General features: G+C 41.1%; 1 protein-coding gene and 1 non-coding gene across 18 annotated transcripts in view; one reads left to right on the top strand and one right to left on the bottom strand.

Moving 5' to 3' along the window:
- The window catches only part of RAP1B (RAP1B, member of RAS oncogene family), a 50,828-nt gene extending 30,960 nt beyond the window's left edge, over positions 1–19,868 (bottom strand). For 7 of the 17 annotated variants that reach the window (XM_077953062.1, XM_077953067.1, XM_077953060.1 and 4 more), the window contains exon 1: positions 19,723–19,868. The gene's annotated coding sequence lies outside the window, so the exon portion shown is untranslated. Of the gene's footprint in view, positions 1–9,141; positions 9,179–11,965; positions 12,028–19,722 lie in introns of those variants that run through there. The other 10 variants (XM_077953057.1, XM_077953064.1, XM_028829029.2 and 7 more) reach the window with 4 other exon arrangements.
- On the top strand, positions 2,962–3,095 carry LOC114671180 (small nucleolar RNA SNORA70). Its single transcript, XR_003721067.1, has one exon. It is a non-coding gene; the product is annotated as a small nucleolar RNA SNORA70 (small nucleolar RNA).
- Positions 19,869–20,451: the final 583 nt, after the last annotated feature.

The following is a 20,451-nucleotide window of genomic DNA, read 5'->3' as shown; positions in this document are numbered from 1 at the left end:
TCAGGCTACAATAGCAGAGGTGAATGGCTGTGATAAGAGATTGTATGGTTAACAAGACTTAAAATAGTTATCTGGTCCTTTACAGAAAAAGTTTGCCAACACTTGCACTATAGGCGAGAGCCTGGAAGAGACGAGGATAGACCTTGCCCATTAACTCAGAGGTGGCAAATGGGTTTTAGCTTAGTCATCAACTCAAAATGTTAATAGCTACCTGTAGCTAAGTGCAGTGTTGAGAATGATTTTTGAGATCAACTAGGACTCAAAGGGAAAAAGAATCTAGTTCTCAATTACCAATGGCTACTACGGTTTAAGTGAAGGAGAAAAACGGTTGTATTAATGATTCCAAAAACATTTGAAAATTTCTGCTGTAGAGTATTTTAAATATCTAGCATTGTTGTCTGATGGTTTTGCAAAAATGAATTAATTAGCTGCAAAATATATGCCAAACAACCCCCTCAAAACAAATCAAAACACCTATAAAGAATTACTGAGAATGATCACGCTGAATGCTGAAGTCTGTCTACCAAAACCAGTGATTTCTGGCACAGATAGCTATCATTTTTATAACATTCATTCAACATCTCTATGTGACAGGTACATTATTCACTTAGTTAACAGATTAAGATCATTCATGAGGATAAAATAGTACGTAAAACGGGAACCTACAACAAGAAGGTAAGTCCCCAGTATACATAAAAACTTTAAGATTTAAAGATAAATTGAAAAGGACAGCTTGGTAAAATATTTTACATTTAAAATGAAAATCTAATCTGTCAATTTTGTGCATTTAGATTCTCCAAGTGGCTAAAATACACATGGTCTAACATCAAAGTATTTACGCCACTGGGGTTCTGAAGTTTCTCTTCAGATTATTTTAGAAAAATCTATTGTTAACCAATAAATAAATTACTAATCTGGAACAATTACATGTCTGTATGGTGCTTTCAAAGCACTTACCATGTCCTTTCATATATTAAATTTCATTCAATCTTCAGAGCAACAATGAAGATAAGGTACTGTCTTTAGATAAAGGATTTGGCCGGGCACAGGGGCTCACGCCTGTAATCCTAGCACTTTGGGGGCTGCAGCAGGTAGATGGCTTGAGCTCAGGAGCTCGATACCAGACTGGGAAACATTGTGAACCTTTGTCTCTACAAAAAATACAAAAAATTACCTGGGCATGGTGGTGCACGCCTGTGGCCCCAGCTACTCGGGGGGGCTGAGGTAAAAGGATCACCTGAGCCCACGGAGACTGAGGCTGCAGTGAGTCACGACTGCACCACTACACTCCAGCCTGGGCAACACAGTGAGACTTGTCTCAAAATAGATAGATAACTAACTGACTGACTGACTAACTAAATAAAAATAGATAAAGGATTTGAGATTCAGATTACTTACCTGAGGTTGCAGAACCACAAGACTGTAGATTTAGGATTAGAATATAGACTAGTGCTGTCCAATAGAGATTCCTGTGATAATGTTCTAGCTGGACTGCCCAGTATAGTAGCCACTAGCCACAGATGACTATCAAGCACCTCAAATGTGGTTAGTGTAACTGTAAAACTAAAGTTTTGATTTTATTTAATTGCAATTAAAACTCTTTCTACACTTTAGGATTTCTGCTATGAAACTACTGAATAAGGCATCCAGAGCTTCAATATTCATGAAAAACTTGGATCTACCAAAAGTGTCATCATCAGGGCCTATTTCTGGAAAAGCAGCTTGCCCCAGTCTTTTTGTACTTTTCTCTCACAAGGATACCACTCATTTTCTTCACGTAAATATCCCTTTGAAAACTTTTTGCTAAATTTTCTAAAGTCATGCATCGGACAAGGTTTCCTCTCTTGGAAGTTATACAAATCACATTTACATATAAAAAGTCATTAAAAAATATCAAGCAACTTACAAAATTACTGTGGAAACTAGAGAACGAAGGTGGAAGCTAACATAGCCACAAACACCCAAAACCATATTACAAAACTGGCCAGGTGAGGACACTGCTGTCACATCACTAACAGTAGATGCTTCAGTTTATATCAGTTGTTTCTGCAGCAGAAAACTGATTTGTGGTGTACATCAACCAAGCGGAAAAGAGAAATCCATCAGAAATTTATCATCTCTTCCATCTCAAGTTAAAGTACGTGTAATTTTGTGGGGCCTATGTCAAGTACTTGTGCCCTAGCTGCAAGGGAGGCTGTAAAAGCTAGTATCTGGCATCTTCATTTTCTTCTTCTTAAGAGACAGGGTCTCATTCTGTTACCCAGGTGGGAGTTCAGAGGCGCAATCATAGCTCACTACAGCCTCAACTTCTGGGCTCAAGTGATCTATTCACCTCAACATCCTAAGTAGCTGGACTATAGGTGTGTGCCACATGCCCGATTAATTTTTTAAAACATTTTTTGCAGAGACAGGGTCTTGCCATGCTGCCCAGGCTGGTCTCAAACTCCTGGCCTCAAGTGATCCTCCTGCCTTGGCCTCCCAAAGTGTTGGGATTTCAGGAATGAGTCACCACTCTCTGGCCCATTTTCATTTTCTATAAAGCAAGGCTATCTATCAAAACTTAGGTCTGTTTTTTCAGTATGCTGGGGAGTCTCTCTAAAGATAAATTAACGTACCCTGTATATCTATCTACATGATAAAAGACGCTTTTAGTCAGGTATTATGTTTCTGTTAGATGTAGTCTGGCTGGTATGGGTCATATTCCAGCATGATGTGAAGTAAGGAGCTATGCACGGGGTATTTCGAAAAGTGCATAAAACAAAGTCACTGCTGGGAATAAAGAGAGGGGAAGTTTCAAGGTCAGGTCAAATTTAAATGTGAAGACCCAGAAGCTCGGGAAAGCTAATCAATTTTAAAGTAGTGGTTGGCTACCAAACCATTTACACTTCTAACACTATTATTAGTAAAATCTCTCATTCTAGTAGGGATTGGGTGTATGTGTGTGTTTTAAAAAACACCCTGCTGCAGCCCATTAAGCCAACTGAGTTCCTTTCCTCATGTGGGCCCAGTGTGCAATGCTGCAAACAGCAGCTTCCTTGGTAGTGTATGCAGCCTGTTTGTTGTATGGATTGCTTTAAGGGACCTTGGAGCCCCTCCTTTCAGATGGATGTTCATGTGTCTGACCTTGCACTACCCCAGTGCAGGCTCCAAACAGGCATGTGAGGTGCCTTTGGAAAGCCCGAGGGCACCGTGGCCAGGGTTCACATTGGCCAAGTTATCATGTACATCCATACCAAGCTGCAGAACAAGGAGCATGTGATTGAGGCCCTGTGCAGGGTCAAGTTCAAGTTTCCTGGCTGCCAGAAGATCCACATCTCAAAGAAGTGGGGCTTCACCAAGTTCAATGCCAATGATTCTGAAGACATGGTGGCTGAAAAGCGGCTCATCCAGATGGCTGTGGGGTCAAGTACACTCCCAATCGTGGCCCTCTGGACAAGTGGCAGGCCCTGCACTCATGAGGGCTTCCACTGTGCTGCCCCCTCTTAATACTCACCAATAAATTCTACTTCCTGTCCACCTAAAAAACAAACAACAACAACAAAAAAAACACCCTGGAAAATTCTGATACTACCTTCCCTCATTCTTAAGACCTTTACCCCTAGCCCAAAAATATTAGGGGCTGTCTACTAGGACCATTTAATTCATCTTTTTGCCTGTAAACTTCCCCAATTTAGTACAGAAAAGGGTGTCTGCTATTCCTCAGACCTCTAGAAATCAGATTATTTAGTAATTTAAATAAGCTACTCAAAATGCCTTAACTTCCACAAGTCACAGATTAAAAATGAGACACTACCTCCAAAGGGATGACTTGAGACTAGGGGGAAAAAGTTATCCAAGATGGTTCTCTATGTGCAAAATTTAAAGATACCGCCAAAAACACCCCATAGTATTTGCTGAACAGGTTGCAAAGTAGCTACAATCACCACAGAAATATGCTCATTAGTTAGGGAAAATATCTACTTTTATGTATTTCAAGCAAATACTATACTACAACTTTATAAGTTGTAAACTTATAAACTACTTATAAACTACATAAACATAAAACTACTTATAAACTTATAAACAACTTATAAACTACAGTTTATAAGTTGTTGAGGTAGAGGTACAAGAAATCAGAAGTGACGAACTTCAGAGTTAGTAGATAACAGTAAGAACTCCAGAACAAAGCATACCTGTTTTCATGAATGGAAGAATGCCATAAATATTTTCTCAATGTAAATGCTTAAGTGGGGTGGTGCTTTTGCAAACCACCACCCTCCACAAGAATGGGTGAAGCTTTTTTAAAACATGATTTTACAGTCTGTTTCAACACAAGGTCGAATTCAGAAATAAACAGAATTAGTCTTTCATGGCAGAAGAAACAAATGGCTCAGAAAAATATTTTATTTCATTTTACTGTTAACCTCATAACCAGGATCAGATGACAAGCTTAATATAAACACTCCTGAATACATCTGAAACTTTTTTTTTTTTGGAGACGGAGTCTTGCTCTATTGCCAGGCTGGAGTGTAGTGGCGCTATCTCGGCTCACTGCAACGTCCGCCTCCCGGATTCAAGCAATTCTCCTGCCTCAGCCTCCCAAGTAGCTGGGACTACAGGTGCACCATGCTGGCCAGGATGGTCTCGATCTCTTGACCTCATAATCCACCCACCTCGGCCTCCCAAAGTGTTGGGATTACAGGCATGAGCCACCACGCCCGGCCTCATCTGAAACTTTTTAAAAGAATGCCTTGATTCTAGACTGTGGGTTCATAATCTTCATGACATTATTACACATTCAAAATGAAACTTAAGGACCAGAATATTCCTAATGGAAAATTCCCCAGTAAACCTGCCAGAAGTTCAGAGGAGAAAAATTAACCAAATAACAAAACATAGTGGAAGCATAGGTACTTCCTATAATTTTCTCTAATAATTATTTTAGTATCTCAACCTAAGCATTTATACTACCTGCTTATGCACACACTGGTTTATGCAGCTAATTGTGTTATAAAGTTGTTTTTGACTAATTTAACAGTTCTTCCTTTTACAATCTACCCTCTTCAGTTTATTCAAAGATCCATTAAGTATTCCACAAAATAAAGACCACTTAGAAAAATGAAAGGCACACCACACTGCTCTGGAAGAAATAAATAATGCTTACTTTGGGCTTTCATATACATATCATTAAAATAAATAAACTTACTTGCATAATTATTAGGCCAGTAAGCACTTAAAAAAAAAAAGGAGCTCCAAAAAATGCCCATCTTGGCAATTCTACAAGTGATAAGATGGTACAAAAAAACATCACATGCATTAATGTGTGCATCGTTGAACATTAGTATATACACCAAACAAATGGATAAAGGCAATGAGAACCAAAGTCTAGGTGGTTAATTACGCTGTTAAAATAACCAGAGCATCTGAAGAAAATACGGAAAGGGGGCAGTCACTTCCTGTAATCAATTCTGAGTTTCTAAGTAGCCTCTTCCGAGATTTACTTCAATCCTTGTCACTACCAAATGGTTCCATCGAGGAGCTTTTGTTGTTGTTGTTGTTTGAGACGGAGTCTCGCTCTGTCGCCCAGGTTGGAGTGCAGTGGCACGATCTCAGCTTACTGCAACTTCTCCCTCCCAGGTTTCAGCGATTCTCCTGCCACAGCCTCCCGAGCAGCTGGCACTACAGGCGCACACCACCATGCCCTGCTAATTTTTTTATTTTTTAGTAAAGACTGGGTTTCACCATGTTGGCCAGGCTGGTCTCGAACTCCTGGCCTCAAGTGATCCGCCCGCCTTGTCCTCCCAAAGTGCTGGGATTACAGGCGTGAGCCACCGCGTCTGGTCCAAGGATTTTTAAATGAGGATTACATTAGTCCTATTTATAATATTCCTATTCTAATCTTCTATTGTATTCTTACTTTACAATTAAATGTATCAAATAATTCTTAAAAACATCTATTAGGAGACAAACTGCCTAATATAAGACTAAAAAAATCACCAAGATGAAACTGTGGTTAAGATATGAGCTCTCAATATTTAAACATTTAAAAAAAACTGTTAGTGTTTGTCAGGCACCAACCTCAACTATTTCCAAAGATTAACTGGACTCTGCAATTATTGAATTAGGTGATTCTCCCATACCCTAAAGACTCATCACCCTCAGCAGTGCATTCCATCCTGAGTCAGGGTCAAACAGAATTCCTTGGCAGAGAGGGTTTGGAAAGCTAATTGCTTCAAAGTAACATTTTCAGACCCTGGTGTCTTCTCCAAACAGTAATGAATAAAGCCTTTTTAAACTCATTTGAAACCAATTTCTTCTCTTTTTTTTTCTTCCTGAGATGGAGTCTCACTCTGTTGCCCAGGCTGGAATGCAATGGCGTGATCTCGGCTTACTGCAACCTCCACCTCCTGGGTCCAAGCGATTCTCCTGCCTCAGCCTCCCGAGTAGCTGGGACTACCGGCATGCACCACCATGCCCAGCTAAGTTTTTGTATTTTTAGTAGAAACGGGGTTTCACCGTGTTAGCCAGGATGGTCTCGATCTCCTGACCTCGTGATCTACCCACCTAGGCCTTGCAAAGTGCTGGGATTACAGGCATGAGTCACTGCACCCAACCTGAAACCAATTTCATATAGAACTTCTGAAATCCTAAAGTCTCTGAAAACTCAAAAGTTCTACAACTATTTTGGTGGCAAAGACTGACCTGATATATAATGACAAAACTTCATCTGAGCACTGATGGGAGACTATTTTTACCTTTTACTTCTCTCAATGTGACTATCCATGTTTCACATTAATATTGTGTTTGATTACTCTTACTAAAATCTAAAACAAATCTTTCCTCAAAATTCTGAAATCCAAACCTGGCACCAAAGGTTATATATAGATAAGGGATTATGGCCCTATAATCAATTTTACAAACATCTACCAGAGCAAAACACTCTTGAATTTACTTCAATTTCTCTAGTGTTGCTCACTATAATTCATAGTTAATCTAAAACTCTTTTAATATGCAGATTCTACCTTATTTTTACTGTCTTTTCTAACTAATAGATAAGGATTTCACTTCTTCCTTTGACTCTAATAAGCACTCATTTATATCACTCATTTCGATATTTTGAACTGCTAACAGTTTTATATTGGTTAACTTTTCATGTCTTTGCTAAAAACCTTTTGTGCAAAATTACTCAATTTAATCTTAACATATAGTAACTAAGAACAATTAGCTCTCAACAACATGCGATGAGATCAAATAGTCCTCAAGAGACAGATGACCTAAATAAAAAATGAGGAATTATAGTTGGACACAGATAAAAAACTTTAAAAATTAGTTTAAGGCTGGGTGCGGTAGCTCACGCCTGTAAATCCCAGCATTTTGGGAGGCTGAGGCAGGAGGATCACTTGAGCCCAGTAGTTCCAGACTAGCCTGGGCAAGATTATGAGACCATGCCACTACCAAAAGAGTAAAGAGAAAAACAGTTTAAGGAGTAGCTTATGGGAACTGATATGGACAAACCGTTACACACTTTACATGTTTTTTTAACTAAAATAATTATCTTGAGCACTAAGTAGTTATTGGGCTAACCATTTGAGATAGTGGTAGAAAAGTAACATGATCTTCCTGTCCTCCTGAAACTGTTTAGAGGGGATGAGAGGTAAACAAATGGATAAATATAATTATTGATTATGATAAGAACTACAGAGGCAATGAAGAAAAATGTTCCTTTATATAAGGTGATCAGTAAAAACTGTAACTGTGACATCTGAACTAAGATCCACTGTTGAGACTGAGGCAGAATTGCAGAGAGCTGGCAAAAGATTGTCACAGAAAGAAGTACAGCTGGCTAGAGCTTAGTGAGTAAGAGGGATAAAGTTGTGAAGTAAGCAAGAACTGGATTATGCAGTACCTTGTAGGCCTTGAAAAGGAACTGGTTCTTAAGGGTAAAATGGAACCAGAGGGTATTATTAAATGATCTGATTTACATTTTTACATCTTTTTAAAGGTCACTTTGTATTCTGGGTAGAAATAATGTGGGGAAGGACAAGAATGAAAACAAATTAGGAAGCTCCTGTGAGTCCAGACAAGAGATGACTGTGGCTTAAACAAGGGTGGTATCACAGAAACACAGGATTTGAAAGCCCGAAAAGACCTTAACAGCCATTTAGTCAAACTTTCTCTACATAAAGATAAGGTCTTAAGAGAGGAGTTAACTTGTTCAAGGTTTCATGACCAGTGCCAAAGACTAAACTGAAGCCTGTCACCTAGGTCAATGTTATCACTACTAAACCATGCTATTTAAGACAACAGGCCAGGCGCGGTGGCTCAAGCCCGTAATCCCAGCACTTTGGGAGGCTGAGACGAGCGGATCACAAGGTCAGGAGATCGAGACCATCCTGGCTAATACGGTGAAACCCCATCTCTACTAAAAAAAATACAAAAAACTAGCCGGGCGAGGTGGTGGGCGCCTGTAGTCCCAGCTACTCGGGAGGCTGAGGCAGGAGAATGGCGTAAACCCGGGAGGCGGAGCTTGCAGTGAGCTGAGATCCGGCCACTGCACTCCAGCCTGGGCAACAGAGCGAGACTCCGTCTCAAAAAAAAAAAAAGACAACAGAGTACAATAAAAGGTCTAACTACTTAAAACAAATACCTGAGTTCTCAGATTTAATTTCACACCCAATGGAATGAGCTAAAACATATGAGGACAATGAAATAAAGGTATAATTTGATCACCTGAAGGTCCAGAGAAAAGTACAGAAGGGACTACTGGGGAGCAGAACTAGTGAAAGGCTCTCCAGTCAAACTGCTTAGTGATGAAATTTCAAGACTATAATCTCTAACTCAAATATAATGTCAGTTTATCCTCTACATAGGACCTTCTGATGGATAAGATGTATCAACCACTAAAGCATCACAAGTGTTTTTCAATGTTGAGTTTATCATTCCTGTTGACCAGAACTGTGAAGTGAATTGCTTTTAACAGTAGCCTTGCACTTAACAAGAACCTCTTAATAACCATCCTCACTCTCTTTTCTGGTCTACTTCCCGCCCTTTCACCTCTTCATTGCCTATTATCACCATCATTAACCATCATCACTTGTATCTAAACAAAGAAATGTTATAAATGCTTTTTCTGTCCTTCAAAGCTTGCAAACCTAGTCTTACTTCTTTTTTTGTTGAAGGATGATTAAGTTGAGAGCTCCTGGAAGAAAAAAACACAAGTATAAACAAGCTAAAATAGAAGGATTTAATGCAATATTTTCAACTAGCAACCACAACTCTATAAACAATAGTCAGTGACAACCTTGTGACTAATTTGGATGTCCTGGACATAAAATATGATCTCAGTATGTTCCCTAATTCAGAACTGCTAGAACAGCTGACCAGTTAATTATTTAATATAGAGAGCACTAAAGCTTCCTGTTAAATTCCCCTGCTCTCTCTGGGATTAGCTCATGTAGGCAGGAATTCTATAATGCTTAATCCCAGAAGCTACCCTGAAGTTAGCATTTTCACATGTATTCCTTCCCTAAACCTTTTTCTTCCTCTGGTGTCAACTTTGTTCTTTGCAACACTGAAGGTGTTCAGACTGAATTAACTCTTTTTCTTTCCATTTTAATCTCTCTAGGGAAATAACTGGCACTAAATTTCCAAGAAACTGTGCACAATACAAACTGTAACTTAACCATCTTTCTTACCACTTTCCTAATTTGAACTGATTACTAGATCCAAACAGTCTAAAAAATCCTTTAAAATTTGGAACCAGACCGGTGTGGTGGCTCACTCCTGTAATCCCAGCACTTTGGAGGACTGAGGTGGGAGAACTGATTGAGCCAAGGAGTTTGACACCAGCCTGGGCAACATGGCAAAACCCTGTCTCTACAAAAAATACAAAAGTTAGCCTGGTGTGGTATCACGCGCCTGTAGTCCCAGCTACCTGGGAGGCTGAGGTGGATCAACTGAGCCCGGGAGGTCAAGGCTTCAGTTGAGTCGTGGTTTTGACACTGCACTCAAGCCTAGGTGACAGAGTGAGACCTTGTCTCAAAAAAAAAAAATAAATAAATAAAATTTGGACTTATCCCATGAGTTTATAAAAAGTTTAACAAGGATTGCTACAAATGTTTTTAAATTAACATAAAAAAGAAGGCCTCCCAGTGGCTTTACCCAGCACTTTGGGAGGCCGAGGTGGGTGGATTACCTGAGGTCAGGAGTTCAGGAACAGCCTGGACAGTATGGTGAAACCCTGTCTCTAAAACTAGAGAAATCAGCCGGGCATGGTGGTGGTGCCTGCAATCCCAGCTACCTGGGAGGCTGAGGCAAGAGAATTGCTTGAACCTGGGAGGAGGAGGTTACAGTGAGCTGAGATTGCACCACTGCATTCCACAATCCAGCCTGGGCAACAAGAGACTCAAGTCTCAAAAAAAAAAAAAAAAAAAAAAAAGAAAAGAAAAAAGAAAGAAAGAAAGAAAAAAAAAGAGGCAAGAAACAGCATTCTCCTGAAAGGTAAAAAAAGGATCATTCTACAGGTGTGTTTTTGAAAAGTGTCCTTAAGGAAAGCCAACATAGCAAATTATCAGGTCAAAAAGACATTACTGAACTTGAAACTTAAAGCTTTACTATGGGAAAGTTAAGAAATATTTTAAAACTGAGAAAGTCAACTACTAAAAATCTAATTAAGGATTATGTTAGAATTTGGACACAAGGGCATTCTGTCTATAGATGAGCGGTCAGGTATACAAAACAAGTATTAAAACCAAAAAATAGGCTTAAAAGTAATTATTATCTAATCCATTACCATGACCAAAAGTTGAATAGACTGCTCAGAGAAGACTACAAAGAAGTTAAACTTAAATTGATTATATATTAATAAGAGATTTTAAGATAAAGCACATGAAAACATTGCTTCACATTTATATCTCTGGCTCCCATTCCTGTTTCCAAAATATAAACAAAATAAATCAAAGAAGACATTAAACACTGACAGCAAAGCATGGAAAAATGAGTAATACAAAAAGAATACATCAGACAGTTGGGAATATTTTAATAATAGCATTTTCAGATAAATCTGGATATTGGTCTTTGACACTACACCAAAACTCAGCAATTAGTTGCAATGTGGAACAGGATACCTTATTGATAAACTTTATGTTCTCTATAACATTAAAATCCATTGGTCTAGCACATTTTGGAAAGATTTCTTACCCATGTATGATTTTTATAATACTATGAATTCATCATTTGGAAATACTGACTCAGTTATGCACATAATCAAATAATGACAGATTTCATTATATACTTACAGCAGCTGATACAAGCTTTCTAAAATTTTTGCTTAAAATCTAGGAACTTTATCATTGACCATAAATACTATCACTATTTTCCCTAAAGCAAAGGCTCACTGTTTTCAAGAAAATGTCAGCCTAATGCCCAAGTCTGGCATTCTTTTAAGCAAAAATGGCATTATATGAAAAAATGACTGCTTCAGCATGCGACTCAATCACACAAATGCTTTCCCTAGAAACCACCATTATATTTCAGTATGCTGCAAAGTGTTTTTGTTTTGTTTTTTGAGACAGCGTCTTCCTCTGTCACCCAGGTTGAAGGGCAGTGGCACAATCAGAGCTAACTGCAGCCTCCAACTCTTGGGCTCAAGAGATCCTCTCACCTCAGCCTCCCAGAGTAGCTGTAGGTGTGCATGACCACGCTGGCTTTTTTTTTTTTCTTTAATAGGAGAGACAGGCTCTCACTACATTGCCCAGGCTGGACTCAGCCTCCCAAAGTGCTGGGAGGCTTGCTGTCCGTGGTCTCGCCAGTGTTTTAAGCATACTTCCCATTTTGCTGAGTATATTATAAAGATGTGTACAAAGGTAGAGATTTAGTTAAAAATTTTTTTACTTCTTCATCAAGAGCATTTAGGTGAAACTTAAAAAACTGTGAGTGCATGGCAGTGAATAATACAATGATTATAAGCACAGTGGAGTACTCTAACCTGGTTTATTCTGAAGTGCCAGAAGTTTTATCCACCACTGTTTTTACACTACAGGTATGTCACTACAGAGAAAAGAGCAAAGAATGTCTCAGCATTATTTTATTTTTATTTTTTTTTTTTGAGACGGAGTCTCGCTCTGCCACCCAGGCTGGAGTGCAGTGGCCAGATCTCAGCTCACTGCAAGCTCCGCCTCCCGGGTTCACGCCATTCTCCTGCCTCAGCCTCCCAAGTAGCTGGGACTACAGGCGCCCGCCACCTCACCCGGCTAGTTTTTTGTATTTTTTAGTAGAGACGGGGTTTCACCGTGTTAGCCAGGATGGTCTCGATCTCCTGACCTCGTGATCCGCCCGTCTCGGCCTCCCAAAGTGCTGGGATTACAGGCTTGAGCCACCGCGCCCGGCCTAGAATGTCTCAGCATTATAAAAATAGTTTTGCACTTGTACACTCCCCAAAAAAGTCTAGGGGACCTCCAGGATTCCTTGGACCATACTTTGAAAATACTGATCTGGGTAATTCCTTTGTTAGACTAATCAAAAATCACATTTATTAGTTCTTATTCATACTTCAATGGGAATCTTAAGCAATGCTATAGGATAATAAAAGCTTTATAGGGCCAGGCAAGGTGGCTCACACCTGTAATCCCAGCACTTTGGGAGGCCAAGGCAGGCAGATCACAGGATGAGGAGTTTGAGACCAGCCTGGCCAATATGGTGAACCCCCATCTCTAAGAAAAATACAAAAAAAATTAGCCAGGCATGGGGGCGCAGCTACTCGAGAGGCTGAGGCAGAACTGCTTGAACCCGGGAGGCAGAGGTTGCACTGAGTGGAGATCATGCCACTGCATTCTAGCCTGGGCGACACAGTGAGACTCCATCTCAAAAAAAGAAAAAGAAAAAAAAAAAGCTTTATAAAACAAGAACTAATATGGCTGGTTGGGAAGTGGTGGCGGGCAGATTACTTGAGCTCAGGAGTTCAGACCAGCGTGGGCAACATGGTGAGACCCCATATCTACAAAAAATACAAAAATTAGCTGGGCGTGGTGGCATGCACCTGTAGGCCCAGGTACTTGGGGAGCTGAGGCTGGAGAATGGCTTGAATCTGGGAAGTTGAGGCTGCAGTGAGCAAGTCTGTGCCACTGCACTCCAGCCTGGGTGACAGAGTGAGGCCGTCAAAATAAATAAATAAATAGTACAATACTATATTATTGTATGGTTTATAAAATATTTACAAATAATACTGCATTTGATCCTCAACAACTCTAACAACAGTATGTCATCATTCTCACTGAGGAGGCAGAGGCTGGAAAGCTTCAGAAGGAAAGTACACATTTTGCTTTAAAAAAAAGTCATTGTAGTGATTGGATTACGGATGATATTAGTTTTCTTTATACTTTTCTATATTCTAAACACTAGTAAGAAAATCAAAAAGACATGTTTGAACTCAGCCAATCTTATAAACACAAATTCAGTACACTATCTCAAGTTTGTTAATTTCAAGAGCAGTAGAAGAAAATAACAGATAACATACATTATATATCTCATCCTTATCCCTCAATTCAAGATTCCAGAGGAATTCCTGCATTTTGCTATTGTATTGAAGAACTTATGGATAACTTAAAATCTTAGAAGCATGAGCCACAAATATATTAGAGCACAATGTTGTAATAGGATTCCACATTCTAACTGCAACTTTAAAACACAAGGTAACAAACAGCTGGATGCAACATACATACCTTTTGATGCATAAAAACTAAGTAAAAATAGATTTTATATATAGTCCTTATTTTATTGATACCCTTTCAGTTCTATTAACTGAGAACTTAGAACTTAGAAACTTAGAAAGTCCCTGAATTTAGTATAAAGTAACTTTGGAAAATATATTCTAATGTAAGAAGGATAAATTTTAGAATACACAGATAACTATAATTTCATTTTACCCAGCATTTTCCATTTCCTCTCCAAAAGCTTTCACCAAAAATTGCAGGTAGAGGCAATCTACCACTTCGGCAATTAGTTCACTGTATATTTTTAAAATAAAGTTACTTAGTGAAATGCTGGGCCAGGCACAGTGGCTCATGCCTATAATCCCAGCACTTTGGGAGGCCAAGATGGGCAGATTCCTTGAGCCTACGAGTTTGAGGTGAGCTTGAGCAACGTGGCGAAACCGTCTCTACAAAAAATACAAAAACTGGCTGGGCACCGTGGCTCACACCTGTAATCCCAGCACTTTAGGAGGCCGAGGCAGGTGGATCACCTGAGGTCAGGAATTCGAGACCAGCCTGACCAATATGGTGAAACACTCCCTCTACTAAAAATACAAAACTTAGCCGGGTGTGGTGGTGTATGCCTGCAGTACCAGCTACTCCGCAGGCTGAGGCAGAATTGCTTGAACCTGGAGGCGGAGGTTGCAGTGAACTGAGATTGCGCCACTGCACTCCAGCCTGGGGGAGAGAGCCAGACTCCATTTCAACAAAAAAAAAAGAAAAAGAAAAAATTAGCCAGGCACAGTATTCCCAGCTACTCTGGAGGCTTAGACTGGAGGACTGCTTAACCCCTGGAGGCGGAGGAGGATGTGGTGAACTGAGATCGTGCCACTGCACTCCAGCCTGACAGACACAGCCAGACTGTCTCAAAAAAAAAAAAAAAAAAAAAAAAAAACCGCCAGGTGCAGTGGCTCACTCCTGTAATCCCAGCACTTTGGGAGGCCGAATCGGGCAGATCACGAGGTCAGGAGATCGAGACCATCCTGGCTAACATGGTGAAACCCCGTCTCTACTAAAAATACAAAAAATTAGCCAGGCGTGGTGGCGGGCGCCTGTAGTCCCAGCTACCCGGGAGGCTGAGGCAGAAGAATGGCGTGAATCCAGCAGGCGGAGCTTGCAGTGAGCCAAGACTGTGCCACTGCACTCCAGCCTGGATGACACAGCAGGACTCCGTCTCAAAAAAAAAAAAAAAAAAAAAAAAGAAGATCCAAATTATTTATTAGAGTTTTTAATGGATGCTCTCTTCCTTTATTCAGTCTATTTGCACAACAGTCAAAAAACATTTAAACACAGTTAAAAAACACAACAGTTAAAAAATAATCCCCCAGTACTGGAAAAAAAAATCACAACTTATGAGATCAGAATTCAGTTAAAATGTAAAAGGTCTCACTGATATATACATATGTGTATATATATAAAGTAGTGTAACTACAAAAACATAAAGTAAAAGTAATTACAAGTAAGTTTTAGGAAATGGTTTGATATAAAACTCAAACTCACAATATTAAATAATTACTCTCTGTGGTCAGAGAGAGAGATTTGTAACTTAAAAGAACATTTCTAGTATGCAGGCACCTCATATAATCAAGTAATTTTTTTTTTCTGACAGTCTCACTCTGTTGCCCAGGCTGCAGTGCAGTGGAGCGATCTCGGCTCACTGCAACCTCCACCTCCCAGGTTCAAGGGATTCTCCTGCCTCAGCCTCCCAAGTAGCTGGGATTAGACACCTCCCACTACGCCCAACTAATTTTTTGTATTTTGAGTTGCATACTGATATTACAAAATATAGTCTTCCTGTACAATAAAAACCAGATGGAAATTCTGCAATTCATACTGTAAATATTTTTACTTTAGGGAATTTAAATTTAAAAAACTGGTACATTTCCCCTTTATTTTCATTTCTTCGTAAGTTTTAAGGTTCTTTGGAAACAGTTTTAAAAATTTTGACCCTCTACTAATTCAAAGGAAAAAAAATCTTTCTAAATCACTATATAATCAGTTGCTACTGTACCCTTGATTTGACCAACATTAGGAATAAATAGTCTAGTGTTAAGAAATACAGAATGTGATACTATTTTTTGTTGCTAGTGAATTTTAAAAAGTGATGTTTTTAAGGCAGCACAAAAGTTCCTGAAAACTTCTCTTGTTTAAAATAGAAACTCTCTATGACCAAAGAGATTTGTTTTAGAATCCGGTGCTCAACTGGGTTCAAAGTACAACAGATTATATACAAGTCAGTTTTTACTGCAAATGGATAAATTCATCTATTCTTTGTAGCTGCTTCCACTGTGCTCATGAGATTTACAAAGAACTTAAGACCTCAAATGGTAACTAGTACCTTTCAATACCATTACAAAACATCTATGAACACAGAAAAACATTAGCTTCCAGAGCCATAATACAGTACTCCTGTTTATAGATTACTGAACTAAAAATTTTGTCCAATGTTACAATGAATCATTGCATCAGCCAAAATGTCTTAACTTGTTCTAAAAGAAATTTAATTTGAAAAGGTTAACAAAAACTTCAGCCTAATCTCTTAGACCACGGAGTCCTCAATGACAGGAGGGGGAAGAACACCCAGGGCATATTTTTAGTCACAATCTATGTCTTACAAAGTTTAAGAAATATTAACTTTACCTAACTTTTTTATAGCGTGAACATGTGACATCACTGTTATAAAACAGCAGTAAATAGCTAAATCATAAATGCTAAATTACTCCTAGTGCCAGTCAAATCTAGACACTGCAGATCAATACCCAACCTCCTCTTTAGCAACACAAACATACAGAGAAACAGTTATTTTACATATTTAAGGAAATGATGCAAATCACTAAGATCTGCCTGACAGTCGATAATAAAACAGCCTATTTAAATACTTATGGGGAAAAAGTAAATGGACACCTAGTAAAATCGGTCAAATTCTCTGTATCAGATCCACTTTCAGATTTATTTCACTACCTCAATAAATATTTATCGAATACCTACAACAAAAGGCAAAGAAACCTGAATGTGAGTTTTTCATCCAAATCTTAGACTGCATTTAAAATAACATGTCTAATCAGTTACCATGTTATCAATCTCTGCATAGACCTTTCACCAATCTTGAATTAGAGAGGAAGATACACTTGAAAGGATCCTTACAAAAATGGATCTAGTTATTTTAACGATTAATTCTTTGCTATACCCTTCTTACATGGTGGCTCTTTATTATGGGAGAGGGTCACTTTACCTTTCTACAGCTAAGAGAAAATATTGGAATTCTGAAAAGGATTGAGGATAAAACGAAAATTAGTTTGTCAAGTAAAAGAGATTCCAAAGCCAATATGGAAATGTTTCTTTTTAAAGGCTTACACTGTTCTCTTCAAGTATCCTCTCTTTGAATGTTCATTACCATTAATCCCTAAATTCAAACGCTAACCATTACTCTGTGCCCAGGCAAAGCTATAGGAAGAAGAATACTGTGAAGAATGAAATGGATCAAGTCCCTACTCTCATGGTACTTACATTTAACTGGTGTTGTATGTCTATTGCAAGGCACCATGCCAGTGCTTTAAGGCATACAAAAGAATATATATCTTGTGGTTGGGGTTTACAATACAATGGAATAAATAATATATAATGGTAACAAGAGGCAGGAAGTAATGTGTGTCATAGAAGGTAAGAGATACGTCTTTTATGCGGTCAGGGGTAAGGGGGAGAACGTAAAAGAGAGCAGAGCAATCATTTTCTTTTTTCGTTTTCTTTCTTTCTTTTTTTTTTTTTATACAGGGTCTAGCTCTGTCACCCAGGCTGGAGTACAGTAGTGTAATCTCGGCTCACTGCAGCCTTCAGGTTCAAGCGATTCTCGTGCCTCAGCCTCCCAAGTAGCTGGGATTGCAGGCGTGTGCCACTACGCCCGGCTACATTTTGTATTTTTAGTAGAGACGGGGTTTCACCATGTTGCCTAGGCTGTTCTCGAACTCCTGACCTCAAGTGATCCGCCTGCCTCGGCTCGGCCTCCCAAAGTGCTGGGATTACAGGCGTAAGCCACCACGCCCGGCCAGAGCAATCATTTTCATGCCCCATATCACATTTTGAAATTAAGTTAGTTTAGTATTGGTTCTTCAGTTGTATTTTGATACCTGGCATATTAGAAACAACAAACTGGTTACATGTGTTCCAATGATTTACTTTAGGACTTCCTCAGATAAGGCAGCTTCACAATTTATTGTCAATGTCAAACAAGGAAATGCAAGTGAAAACACCTAATGCAGTACAGATTAAAAGCACAGATGGGCTCAAATAAGACTATCATTCAGGCTCTGTGTGCTTAAAGTTATTTAATCTGAGTATCAGTTTCCTTACCTAAAACCTGAGGATGAAACTACCCAAGTGGTGTTTCCTCCTATTTGACTAAGGTACCCACTTTTAGAAAGTGCGATATGGGAAGAATATTCTTTGTAAGATGATAATTCACTATCTTTCTCCAGGTTGTCTCTTACGGATAGACTACTGTCCTAAAGGTCAGTGGACCCACTAATTGGTTATCTTATCTAGACCTCAGTTTCCTCCTCCATAAAATGACAGGGTGGGACTGGATGATCTAAATAGTCCCTTCCGGCCCTTAAAAAGTCCCATGACTCCACTATGACTCAAAAATACTATTTCAAGAGTCAGCTTTTAAGAGTAATATGGGCTTGAAGTTAAATGAATGTCTCCCTTTTCTATTTATATAAGTTACTTCTTGTTAAGATATGGTCTTGTTGAGCAAGTCCAAATAGTATTCTAATTACAAAAAAAGAGAGTTCAAAAGTAAATTTACGAGTCAGAGCTTTAAATTGTTAAGTACTCGACATATATTAGATGCCGCCAGCAAAACCAAAATCCAATTAGACGGAATTAATTTTAAAATACTAAAATCACAATCTTCATTTAGTGTCAACTTTCTACCCCGTAAAAATGTGATTTCCCGTTACTGCAACACACAACTGCTTCTATTCATACCAATCAGAAGTTACACGGCCAAAACGTTTTTCTAAACTATTAAAGAAAGTGGGAAGAGGGGGTAAAGCGAAGGGGAAGGAATCCATCTGCTTTAACTTGCAAGAATGATCTTTTCTCCAAAAGACATCAGTGTTTTTCAGAAGAAAACTCCGGAGGGCCCGGTTCATTGGGCGTAGTTTTAAATAAAATTCATGGCGCTGATAGTTTTAGGATTAGACACCCAGAGATGGCGAAAAAGAGAAGAGGACAAACTTCCTGGATTTTCTCTCCCTCTGTAAGATAAAGAGATTTCCTCTTGCTGACGAAGGGAAAGGCCCCTTTAACAGTTTTTCTCTGCACGGTGGCTGCTGCCAGACTAGGTGGGGCTCCCTCCGCTGCCTTCCTCCTGCCACTTCCCGCAACAAATGGAGCAAGCCAGCCCCGTTTCAGGCAAACTTTTTCCCTGTCAGGCTCAAGCCTGCGGGGCGCAGGGGAGTGGTTTCCCCCGAAGGCTCCTCTCCCTAGCTCGGGGCTAGGGGAAGCTGGGTCTTCGCAAAGGACAACTTTATGGTTTCCGTTCTAACTTCCACCCATACCACGGAGGGAACCCAGGCGACAAGCGAGGGGACTCGGGGCGGGGAGCGAGTCTTCGGGGGAGCCGGCGGGGAAAGGAGGGCGGCGGGAGAAGCTGCGGCGGCCGCGGGCTGAAGAGAGCGGGCGGGTGGGGGGGTCCTCGGGCTCTCACTTCCTCCGCCATATTTCAGACATTTGACCCCTTCCGCAAAGCGCGCTGTTCCCCCGCGGCGGCGGCGGCGGCTCCTCCTCGCCGGCCCGCAAGGCAGCGCGCTAGCCGGCCGGGCGCCTGGCCCTCGCGCCACCTGCCGCGCGCCAAGGGGCTGCCGCCGCCGGGGCCCCTGACCGCCGCTCCCGGCCCGCGCCTCGCCGCACCCCACCCGCTCCCCTCAGCCGGCGCCCGGCCCCCGCCCCGCGCGGCCGCCACCGCCGCTTCCCTCAGCGGCCACGCACTCACTCTGCGAACCTCTCACGCTGTCACCGGGTCCCCGCAGCCAGCGTCGCCCCGCGCTCCCTCCGGGTCGCTACTCTCGGCGCCACGGCGATCCTGCCGCTGCCGCCGCCGCTCCGGCTGGTTTACACGCCTGACTCTGGGCGAGGTTTGGCGATGTCGCCTTGACGTCAGGCGTTCAGCCTCGCTCCAGCTTCCGCCCGCGGGCGGGGCGCGCGGGTGCACGGCCCGGGAAGGGGCGGGCCCTAGGGGGCGGGGCGAGGGGGAATCGAGGGGGCCTGGCCGCCGCGCGACGGGTCCTCGGCGCCGGCCTCTCGCCGGCCTGCGGCGCAGCCGGATAGCAGGCCCTGCCCACGGGCCCCTTAGCTGCCTCTGGGCGACCTGAATGCCGAGGTTCTCTCTAGCTGCGCCGCGCCTTCAGGCTCGCTTCCCCAGGATGTCTGGTGGGCGGAATCCGCGCGTCGGTGTTCCTGACCCTGGTAGGTTCCAGTGGAACCCTCCGAAACCCAAAAAGCGCCGCCTCTTAATGCAAACTGTAGTCACCGACTCGTCCAGTCTGTTGGTATTCGCATCGTCCTTTGTGCTGGGCAGTAACCGAGAAGTAACGGAGAGCGCGCAGTTCCTACACCTAGAACTCCCCGAGGGAGCCCGAGCCAGCAAGTCTTTCCATTCTTGAGATGCCTTTTCTCCGGGATTGACAAGTATTTCATCCATTGGTGTCTTAACCCGGGCGAA

This window comes from Macaca mulatta, chromosome 11 (genome assembly GCF_049350105.2).
Source record: "Macaca mulatta isolate MMU2019108-1 chromosome 11, T2T-MMU8v2.0, whole genome shotgun sequence".
In the NCBI taxonomy this organism is placed as follows: Eukaryota; Metazoa; Chordata; class Mammalia; order Primates; family Cercopithecidae; genus Macaca; species Macaca mulatta.
Note: the sequence above shows the minus strand (reverse complement) of the source record. Positions and strands in the feature narration are given on the sequence as shown.